This window comes from Triturus cristatus, chromosome 11, assembly GCF_964204655.1.
Source record: "Triturus cristatus chromosome 11, aTriCri1.1, whole genome shotgun sequence".
Classification (NCBI taxonomy): domain Eukaryota; kingdom Metazoa; phylum Chordata; class Amphibia; order Caudata; family Salamandridae; genus Triturus; species Triturus cristatus.
The window spans coordinates 440,416,544-440,428,339 of record NC_140594.1 but is presented as its reverse complement, the minus strand read 5'-3'; the positions used below and the strand labels follow the sequence as shown (position 1 = coordinate 440,428,339).

Genomic DNA, 11,796 nt, shown 5'->3' with positions numbered 1-11,796 from the left:
AGCACAGGCACTAGCGCGTGCTATGCGATATTCGCCTTGGAGTGTAATATGCACAGGGCAGTGTTGTGTAACATAACTAGTCTCTAAAGTTGTAATATAAAATATGTGCTGGGGAGTGTAACGTTGCATATGCACTGTGACAAAGATATGGATCCCAGATTGTAATATGTATGGCATAGCGCTGTGCGTTATAACATAGGCTTCGAGGAAGGCACGTTAGATGGGGCAATATAACCCGTGCGAAGGCAAGTGTGGCATGACATATTCACGGGGTGGTGTTACAGTGCACATGGGCTAGAGAGTGTCATAGCATACGCACTAGCTGGTGGAATACAACACAGAGGTGTGAGGCACTTGGCGGGCATTGGTGGGTGTAACACAGCATTGGGCTCAGCCAGGAGCACGCTGTGACTCTCAAGTGAGGTTTGTCTCCTTTCCAGAGAGTAAAATAAAAAGTATTACACATCCGGCGGTGGATGTTTGTTTTATTAACCGTGAGGGGGGTTTCTTGCATAGTTTGGTCGAATTTTTGTCGAATCCCCTTTGAATGGCTTGGTGTGCGTGTATATTAAATGTGCCCGTCAATAGCAACCCATGTTTGTATAAATAAACATAAACGACAAGGGTGTCTACTTGGAGAGTACCCACCGGCGGGGGCGCCGGGATTAGGCACGGTAGGGCGTCAGACACGTCAGAGTTTCACTAGCGGTGTAAATACATTCCATGTGGATTCATTCTATGCATAGTCGCCTTTTAATGAATATCAAGCAAATCGTCATGGTGATAGGTACATACGGTTTGTCCAGCATGTCCTAGGTGTTTCTATAAATATATATTTTTTTAAAATAATAAAAAACAAAGGCCGGCCCCGGGGAATGGGGTCCCCGGGGCCATAAGTGGCCTAAGGAGGGGGGCAACGCAGCCCCCTCCTAAAGATTTTTTTTTTAAAAAGGCCATGACCTGGGGGTTGGGGTCCCCGGGGCCGATTAAGGCCTTTGGAGGGCCAAATTAATTTTTTTCAACAAAAACAATTAGGGTGCAGGCCCTGGGGGATGGGGTCCCCAGGGCCAGTAAATTAGAAAAAGAAGGGGAGCCACACAGCCCTCCTTCTTAAAAAAATAAAATAAATAAAAGACCGGCATCACGCCGGAGGCCACGCCCCCTCCTTGCAGCACTCTGCAAACGCACCCCCTGGCCAGTTGTAAGTTAGGGAATTAATTCCCCTTCAATACTGAGGGTCCCTGAGGGCCAATTAGCTCAACAGGTATCTCCAGTATGCGCCAGGGAGCTGCGTTGCAGACAGGTGTTCTGAGGCCACGCCCCTTTTTACACCTCTATGCAACACAGCTCTGTGGTGCTTACTGGAGGTACCTAGTGGGCTAGTTTGACCCTAAGGACCCTTAGGATTCAAGGGGACTTAATCTCTCAACTTAGAACGGCCACAGGGCGCGTTTACATAGTGGTGAAGGGAGGGGACGGGGCCTGAGGTGACGTGTGCAAACACGCCCTGTGGCGCGTTTTAAGTTGGGGAAATAATTCCCTTTCAATCCTGAGGGACCCTGGGGACCAACTAGCCCACCAGGTGCTTCCAGTAAGCGCCACTGCTCTGCGTTGCAGAGAGGTGGTGCAGGCCGTGCCCCTTTTTACACCTCTCTACAAAAGCGCTTACTGGACGTACCTAGTGGGCTATTTTGCCCCTAGGGATACTCAGGATTCAAGGGGACATAATCTCCCAACTAAAAATGGCCACAGGGCGTGTTTACACAGAGGTGAAGGGAGGGGACGGGGCCTGAGTTAACGTGTGCAAACAACCCCTGTGGCGCGTTTTAAGTTGGGGAAATAATTCCCCTTCAATCCTGAGTAACCCTGGGGGCCAACTAGCCCACCATGTGCTTCCAGTAAGTGCCACTGTGCTGCGTTGCAGAGAGGTGGTCTAGGCCGTGCCCCTTTTTACATCTCTCTGCAACGCAGTTCTGTGGCGCTTACTGGAGGTACCTAGTGGTCTAGTTGGACCCTAGGGACCCTCAGGATTCAAGGGGACTTAATCTCCCAACCTAAAACGGCCACAGGGCGTGTTTACACAGTGGGGAAGTGAGGGGACGGGGCCTGAGGTGACGTGTGCAAACACGCCCTGTGGCGCGTTTTAAGAGGTAGTTTTAATCCCCTGCCCTATTATATACTAGGGGCTTACAGAGGAGGTCATGCTGATCACAGGGGGACCCCAACGCATAGTGTTCCCTAGTGTATGTAGGTGTTTTCACTGTATTCTGAGTGTCTTTTAACATAGCACTGGCTCTAGGACTGGTTAGTCAGACTCAGTTACCACCAGTATCCGCCTGAAAAAGTTGAGGGTACAGGATGATTTTGCAACAAGGCTTCTTTCTGCTCTTCTGTTTGTTCTTTCTGCACGTTATCCTTCTTCCTGCACTTTTCTGCGTCTTTGAGGACTTCTGTTGCCTCTTTCTGCATTTCTTTTTTTTCTTTCTGTGCGTTTTTCTTCTTTCTTCACATGTCCTATCTCTGTAGGCATAGTTAGAAATTAGCATTTAAAAAACCTTTGAAATTGACTGAAAAAACCATAGGTTTCAGGCACTTTATAGTTAGGAATTAGCATTTAAAAAAACCTTAGAAATTCACTGAAAAAAACATAGGTTTCAGGGGCGTTATAGTTAGCTGGGCTTTTCACTCGTACAAAACCATTGAAATTCGCCCGTTATAGTTAGTTCAGCTAACTATAACTCATGCGCCCGCAATGCACTGCTGATGACGTCACATATTACATCACTAATGACATGGTCAGTGACATCACTCATGACATCAGTGATGACATCTCAAATGACATCACTGATGACATCATCCTTGTGATAGAGTGGCAGACCTCCTCTCCCCCTAATATAACCTTTGATACACACATTCAAAAATAGAAACTAAAATTTTCAAAACAACGGACATACCAATATCAGTTACAACAACGTATTCAGTAATTCTAAGATCCACATACACATCCACTCATTCACCAACAGTCCTATACAGTCACTCATACATGTACTCACTCATCATATGTACTCATACACCTATACAACCTGTTACACAACGCCACTCATCCATAGAGTTACTCACACACATAGTCACTCATGCTAATAAAGAATCATACATCCATTTACTTGCATATACAGTTATACACACACCACCACACTTACTTTTACAGAACCTTACACATACTTAGTCTTTTAAACAATCACTTATAGAAACACATACTTATTCATACAGGAACTCTTTCAATCTCTCACTCTCACATATACTCACTTATATACACCAATAGTCACATATACTAGTTTAAAACATTTGTAGCTACTCATAAAGACACTATTGAGACAGTCATTCACTCACTAACACACCCATGCACACACTCATCCACCCATACAGTCCTGCACACATGCTGTCTTCAACACATACAAACAGTGAGTCACTCATTCATGCACCTATGCACTACGTAATACCTCCCACCGAACCATACAGACACTCAGACACTCATACTGATACTCAAAAAACCAACTAATAACCTATATAGACATTCATGTAGCTACTCACCAACCCATGCAGCCACTTATACACAAAGTGAGAGACTGATACAGATATTTACATATTTAAACATTACTCACTAAGCCATGTATTCACTAAGATACACTTAATCAGTCAGTTATACAATCAATTTTTCAAAAACAAATCATCCATTTAGACACTTATATACCCATTTATTCTTCCATCGACCTTGAGATATACATATATAAAACATATGTAATTTTCAGAAAAACACACATTCACTGGATGATGTCATCAGTGATGTCATGAGTGATGTCATTTGAGATGGCATGAGTGAGGTCATGAGTGATGTCACTGACCATGTCATGAGTGATGTAATATGTGACGTCATCAGCAGTGCATTGCGGGCACGCGAGTTATAGTTAGCTGAACTAACTATAACGGGGTAATTTCAATGGTTTTGTACGAGTGAAAAGTCCAGCTAACTATAACGCCCCTGAAACCTATGGTTTTTTCAGTGAATATATATATATATATATATATATATAGTTATATATACACACACATATATGTGCATATACACATAAATATATATATATATACACACATATATATACACATATAAATATATATGTTTGAATGCACATGCACATTTAAAATAAATGAATCTGCAAATTAATTTAAAAAAAACATATTTCCATGCTTACGTATACTTACCAACATACTTTACATGCATTATAAAGGCATATGAGTGGTGAAGACTGTGTGGTAATTGCACTGCATGGTAAAGATTGCATGGTAAAGGTTTTTTCCCTCCTATTTAATGCAATTAAATAATATTTTGTCCTTAATACTGAAAATGTAAACCCTAATGTCCTACCTGGGTGGTTTTAAAGCTAGTTGTAGAGGTACATATTTTTTCGTAATACTTTATGAGAACAACCTATTTACCTCAAAATGTTTTGATCTTGAAAAATAAATTGAAAAATATGATCATTTATTTAATTCAATAAAATTGATTACAAATTGCAACTACAGAAACTTTTATATGAATATAATTCTTTATTTAGTATCTAGTAAAGGAGTGGGTTTATTGATATGGTTGAAGCTCTTTATGTCCAACCTTTGTGTTATGGTATAACCTTCAATTCTTCCAAACTATTTAGAGACACTAGACAAGGCTACATAGTCTCTGCTACCTTTTCCCCATATCCATAGAACCCCATTTGTTATGTCGTATTAAGATTTCACTAGATAACAAGGGCGTAACAAATGAGAATTTCTACTAAGACATCTTTGCTAAGCTGATGATTTTTTAATATTTATTTCTGACCCTCAGACCTCTGTACCAACTGTCCCTCAAATAATGAATTGATATGCTAATGTCTCTTGTTATACTTTAACTATTACTAAAAACTGAATTACTCCCATGAAATGAATACTGTAAATTAAATACTAATTTAATATGGTGACAATATAAAATCATTTATTTTGGGATATTATTCGCTAATATTATTCATCATACTGTTGACCAGAATAGATAATATATTGTCCAAGAGGATAAAGGCAAATTTGGAACGTGGTCTTTGCTTCATTAAAACTGGTGGACAAACACTGATGCAGTGAAAATGGTTATTGCTCTGCATCATTGTACTTACTTTCTATGTTGCCATTGCATTTTTCCATGACTTGTTATAAAAAGCTGGTTACAATTATATCTCATTTAGTTTAGAAAACACTTCTAGAATAAGGGGCTGATTACAATGGCGCGCGGACTAGGTCCGCCCACCACACTAGCGTTGTTTGGGACCACCCACCAGACATGCGGCGGTCCCACCACTGCGACTAGGATCCAGGGCTTTTAACATTGCAGGCAGTGCTGCTGGCTGCAGCACCGTACGCAAAGTCAAAAGTGCTTGCACTACATTTCCCTGCACCACGTGGTGCCTGCCACTTGGTGCATGGAAATGCAGGGGGGTACCATGGGTACCCCCAGTGCAGCGACACCTTCTCATACAAAGGGGGCCCACAACAGGCCCCCAAACTCAATCCCCGCCAGCCTCTATGCCACCATGGAAAGGCCTTTTCCCACCCACATCCTAATTTGATGGACGGTGCCTGCTAGGCACCACCACCATTTTAGTGGCCCTGCACCATCCGCCAGGCAATCGGTGTGATTGCCTTTGGCAGTGAAGCGGCGGAGGGACTTTGCGTCTGCTGCGGTACCCACCGCCATCCTAATTTGGCAGTGGGTAATACGCTTGTTGATGACGGAAGGACCACAAGGACCGGAAGGAATGCAAATCTAAAACCCTAATGAAGGTCCTGGATCACCAGGCTTTTACAAGTTTCAGAAAAAGAATCCATTAATATTTCCAACATGGGTTCAAGTTGAAAACAATATAACTGATCCTTTTTCCTTTATCTGTGATTTTGACTGTCCCTAATAATATAGGGTGATTTAAAATTTCCCAGTTATTAAAGGTACCAGAAACTCTTTTTTGGACTTGGAACCACTTTTTTATCTAGCTGCTAAATTTTACAAAAGAGCTTCATTGTGGGTTACTCCTATTATCAAGCTAAACAATAAGGTTAAATATTAGAAATCCTGCAATGTTGCTAAGATTTATTATACATCCATTATGTGTCAAAGTGATAAAATTAGAACTTTGTAATATATGCAGCGTATTTACTACTTAATATAGAAACTGTGAAACTCTCTTTGATACTATCCTTAATCCTTTACTTAGGGCCTGATTATGAGTTTGACGGTCCAAAGGACTGGCAAACTCACGGTGGAGGTGAGGTGGAGGATTGGAGACCCTCAGCGCCGGAGGTCTGACCACCATATTATGAGTAATGCAGTTGGAGTGCTTTGGGATCGCTGCAACCACCAGGGATCCGTGATGGCATGTGACATGGCGGTCTGGGGAAACAATGTGCATGGAGTTGAACATTGCCATACATATTACGAGTTTCCGCACCGCCAGCTTTTCATGGAGGTCAGCCCACATTGAAAAGGCTGGCAGCAGGGAAACAAAGGGGGCCCTACAGGTCGCCCTGTGCATGGGAGTGCATGCACGGGGGCACATGTTGTGCCCCCCTGTGTGCATGCCCCCCTGTTCCTGCATGGCATGGACTGCTCAGTCCATGCTGTGCAAGAACATCCATTGGCAGTCCCACGGCAGTGCAATTGTAAGGCTCACTATGAGCCTTTAAACAGCACCACCGTGGGACCGCCACGCCCCCTGCCTGTCAGATAACTAAATTACTTGTAATCTGGAGGACGGGTGGTGGTTGGGATTGGCTGTGAGGGAGCAGGATGGTGGCGTGGTGACCCGCTCCCACACCACCAAGCTCATAATCAGGCCCTTAATACTATACCTATGGCCAAGATTTCAGAATTAGAGCTTCGTTTGAGTACATTTAATACAACCAGTCTCTCTACATCTATAGCTTAACTATCAACTACTAATGTATCCAATGTATAGACTATCAACATCTACTGTGATACTGAGCTTCCTGAATCTTTTACAATAATAGACGTAAAGCAAATATGGCTGTGTAATGTTTCTGGTTGCCTACCTGTTTTTTTTATGAATCAAATATTTTTATTATACAGTGCCTCTGTTCATATCTCAAACTTTATAAAGCAACATTATCAGACAACCGAATCTATTTATATGTGCATTTTAATGTTGCTGGGGACACTTTGATACAACTTTTATTTGACAGTGTTAATTTGTAAACATTTTGGTCAGACATGTACGGTACAACTGTTAATATTATTAATGTTTCTGACACTCTTTCTTCTAACTCTTTCTTCTACTATCATTATTTGTAGTGTGTCCACCCTTTGAACTTCTCTTTTGCACACAAAAAGCTATTTGTCATTTCGGTTTCTTCAACTACCAAATCAATTACATCTAATTGGAACGATGTTAAGTATTATATGTTCATATATGGTAGGTTTGGATCAAGTTTCCTAGACAGGGAGATATGGTTTCTATTAGCCAATTGCTCAAGATTTCCCCAAAGCATCACATTTTTTGGAATCTGCTTGCTAACTATATTTCTAAATGTCCCTAATGAATATTAAACCTATATTGTTTATGTGGTATTATGCCCAATATTCATTTTCTTCATTATATCTCTATATGTACTACTTTAAATTTAGTTTACTTGTCTTTTCATTTAACCTTATTATAAATGTTGATATATTATTATTGATACGTGCCTTTCAAAGCCATTTTTCAGCAAGAACAGCATCACAACCAGTGAATATACAGGCAGAAAGCATAGGAAAAAGATAAGGGAAAGACCCTTCATAATCAATGGTGAAGGAGCTACAGGTTCGTACCAGTATTAGGGTAAATGTATAAAGGTTTCCCAGATGTCAGTTAAGTTGTCCACCTTGTCTTGTACACTGTATATGAGTCGTTCATATGTGGCCATCTTGTACATCTCAGATAACCACTCATCATGTGTCAGTCTGTGCCCTCCAGTGTTGCAGAATGCAGATTCTCACCGCAGTGAGTTGCGTGACCAGAAGACATCTTACGTGGCCATCAGGGATGGGAGATCGACCATGTCATGGAAAAGGACTAGCGGTCTTGCCGTTCCAAGAGGCATCTGTAAGGCTGCACTAAGGCCTATGGGAGCATTTTTGGAGATCACCGGTGTGAGGATGGTACTGTCTTGTACTCGTGCCACTACCGCCTAAGTAGTCAGTAAGTCATCTATTTTGGACTGGGTGTATTGCACCTGCGCGTAAAACGTAAAGTCCCTATCCTTTGGATGCAGTAATCGGCAGACATCAATCAGGCCGTGATCATCACATAAATCCTGTAGTATGGCCCTATCTCTGCTTTGCAGCACCAGGATCACATCAGGGGCTAAGTTCCAGTCACCTTCCAAAACCTTTTGAGTGGTACCATTGACGTTGAGAAAGAAAAGCTCTTTGCTCACAATGGGGGCATAGATTGATTCCACCTGGGGGACCCTAGCACCAATCTTGGTGGAGGTTTGCATGTGATGCCTCACAGAGTGTAACGTAGGTGGACAGGGTCCAAGAGGTAGAGGGAAATAGGGGGTAGCAGGGGTGCGCACAACAGCAGGGGGAGAGTCGGCCACATTGGGAGAACCTGGACTCCCACACAGGAGCCATATCATGCACCTAAAGTATAAGTTTTGAGGTGGAGAGTGGATGAGGTAGCAGGACCCCTGTAAACAAAAAGAAAGTATAAACAGCACACATGGACTGGAAATTCAAACTCTTTTGGAGTGGTACTCATCTATGTCCATCAGTCCATATCGGTTTTATGAGTCTCAGGTCTGGCAGAAGTCAGTGGTGATAGTTTCAGGGGTGACCTCAATTTATCCTAGGTAGGATCATGTGTGAGTTCTTTCACACACCAGAAAGCTTTTTCAATTTCTGAGGACTTTTTAAAAGACCTATCTAGTAGTCTGCCAGTGCGTTGCATTGGTTTTCTGAGTTGAGGTGAGATGTCGGCCGCCGAAGGTGAGGGTGGAGGTTAGGTGCATACTCTGCTCATCCAAGCAATCCAGAGAGCAGACCAGAATGCCCAGGTCAGTGTAGTCCTTAGATTTATCATCCATTGTTATCCACATTGTGGCCAGTTTCAGAAGTCCATAGGCTATATTATCAAGAACGGGCGATAACATTATCGCCACTTTAGCGGCAGGAAACTGCCACTAAAGTGGCGATAAGGGGCTTGATAATATGCCCTATATAATTCCAATAGAAGCCCAGGTTTGATGTCCTTCACACCAGAACCTGGGCTTCTATTGGAATTCTATAGGGCATATTATCAAGCCCCTTATTGCCGCTTTAACGGCAGTTTCCTGCCGCTAAAGCGGCGATAATGTTATCGCCCATTCTTGATAATATGCCCCTTAATGGTGTCCAATTTAAAATTCATGGTCTAATTTGCAGGAAGGCTTTCCATTTGGCAGGTGTTTCTGTGGAGAAATCCACAGTGATCTGCACTTTGTGACCATCCACATTGTAAGGACCATGACTACTGGCAGCCGACAAGTTGTGGTGAACCTGTTCATGGTGGAGAAAACAGGCTATAATCAGTTGTGGTGATTTAGAGTTCTGAGGCCCAGGGATCCCAGGTCCTGGAGAGTATTGCTGAATTTGGATGAAATCGTTGTTGTGTTCTCGGGGGAAGAGACTCAAGGCACTGGATCTCTATGGCCTTAAAAAATCATGAATCCTTGTAGTAGTGAGTCAATTTCCCTCTCTCTGTAGTAAGGAATATCCAGCCACTTGGTAAATCCAGAGTATTCTTTATTCGTGGCAAAAATGAACATGAACAGCCAACACGTGTTTCGCCCCTTTGGCACGATTTTGGCCAGGGCTTTCTCAAGGCTGTACGTGAGGAAAAGAAAAAGAACAAGAAAAATGAGTCCAAAAGGAAAGGAGTTTTATTAAGAAGAAGGAGTTTTTTTAAAACACCCTGTGAAGACTTCGAAAAATAAGGTTGAGTATGTGATGTTTAAGAACCCGTATCCATAGATAGATGCCGATGTGACGCATTCCTTTCGAATTATTGTGAACAGGTTAGTATTGTTTGGTTCTCCTCATCGATTAGAGGGTATTGGGCTTGGTAGTAGTAAGTACGTTGGATTAGTTGCATACAATTCTGATAGAAAATCACGCATAGAATGAAGTGGCAACATATGCAGGGAGAGAGTTACTACACCAGAGAAGATTAGTAAAGGTTGGTGAGGTATGGGGTCAAATGCAAGATGCAAGATTGAGATGGATAGATAAGGTCAAGTTTATACCTTAGAATTTAGCTCAGAACAGTTTCCCGTATGCTTCATCTCATTTTTTCATTTTTTCATTTTCTCAAAGGTTACTGTACAATACAGGTAAACCAGCCTCTGCACAAAATAATATATATATATGTAGTAGCAGGATAAGAACAGGGGAACATAGTAGAAAAGGAGGAAGGGGAAAACATTTTTATGAAAGAACCAATCAGTACAAGAACCGCCCGGTGTTTGGTGGTCAGATATTAGGCTATGCATAGGCATTGTAACGATCGTAATTGCGTTATTAGTCACATCTCTTAAGGTTATTCCAATAGTTCAATCCAGAGAGCCTAACAACAAACGATTTGGGAGATAAGGATTTTTGTATTTATTCTCCAGTTATGGAGAGTAAACAAACTCGTTTAGATGACATGGCGTAAGCCCATGGAAAGGGTTACGAAACATGCAGGGGACCCAGGCTTAAGCTATGCTGTTTTAAAGAAACGTCTCCATAAGGCTAGTTACTTACTGTCAGGCTTGAGGATCGGGATCTAGAAGGGATTCCCGTCACGAATATTCTTCGACGCGGTATATTCGCGTTATGGTCCGCGGCCATCTTAAAGGAGTTAGTGCGGCCGGTCACGTGTCTGTTGCGTTAGAGAAAGTTATTTCAGCGCCATCTTGTAGTGCGGTCGTATTTGCAAGAATGGTTCCATAACTAAAGTGTGAATTATATATTGAAGTCAAAAGGATAAAGGCTACAACTTTTTTATCCCACTATTAGTTTCTCATCGTCCTAACTTCGCTTTTAGATTTGCGCGACCGGCTATAGAGAATTGCTTAGTTGGTCAGAGCCATCTTGTAATGTGGTCATAAGAGTTGAAGACTACAAATATTACATTTCATTGAGTTGGTTTCTCATCATCCTAGTTTCGATTATAAAGTTTGGGCGGCCGGCTGAGGGGGATTAATTGGTTAGTTATAATACTTTCTATTTGTTGATCCCCACACCATCTTAGTATGGGGATGAGGCGGCCGACTGGAGAGACTTGCATTAGTCATCATGTTTCTTAATACTGCTAGTTTGTTAGAGCCACCGGCGCCATCTTGGTATGAAGACGGAGCAATATAAAGTTAGGCAAATTGTTGGTATGTGGTCTATAAGTCATGGGGACAATTACTACGTGTGCAGAGGATTTTTAGGTCCTTATAATTTATTGGATATGCATCCCTGTTAGATTATAATTATATAGTTTGTTTCGTTTATTTACGTGTTCTTGAGTGGGAAGAAACTTTTAGACAAGTATGGAGCTGATTGAAAGTATTATAACTAACCAATTAATCCCCCTCAGCCGGCCGCCCAAACTTTATAATCGAAACTAGGATGATGAGAAACCAACTCAATGAAATGTAATATTTGTAGTCTTCAACTCTTATGACCACATTACAAGATGGCGCTGACCAACT

General features: G+C 42.0%; 1 long non-coding RNA gene across 1 annotated transcript; it reads right to left on the bottom strand.

Moving 5' to 3' along the window:
• Positions 1-9,842: 9,842 nt before the first annotated feature.
• On the bottom strand, positions 9,843-10,406 carry LOC146784414 (uncharacterized). Its single transcript, XR_014970834.1, has 2 exons — positions 10,360-10,406; positions 9,843-9,940 (listed from the first exon to the last, which is right to left on the bottom strand). It is a non-coding gene; the product is annotated as an uncharacterized LOC146784414 (long non-coding RNA).
• Positions 10,407-11,796: the final 1,390 nt, after the last annotated feature.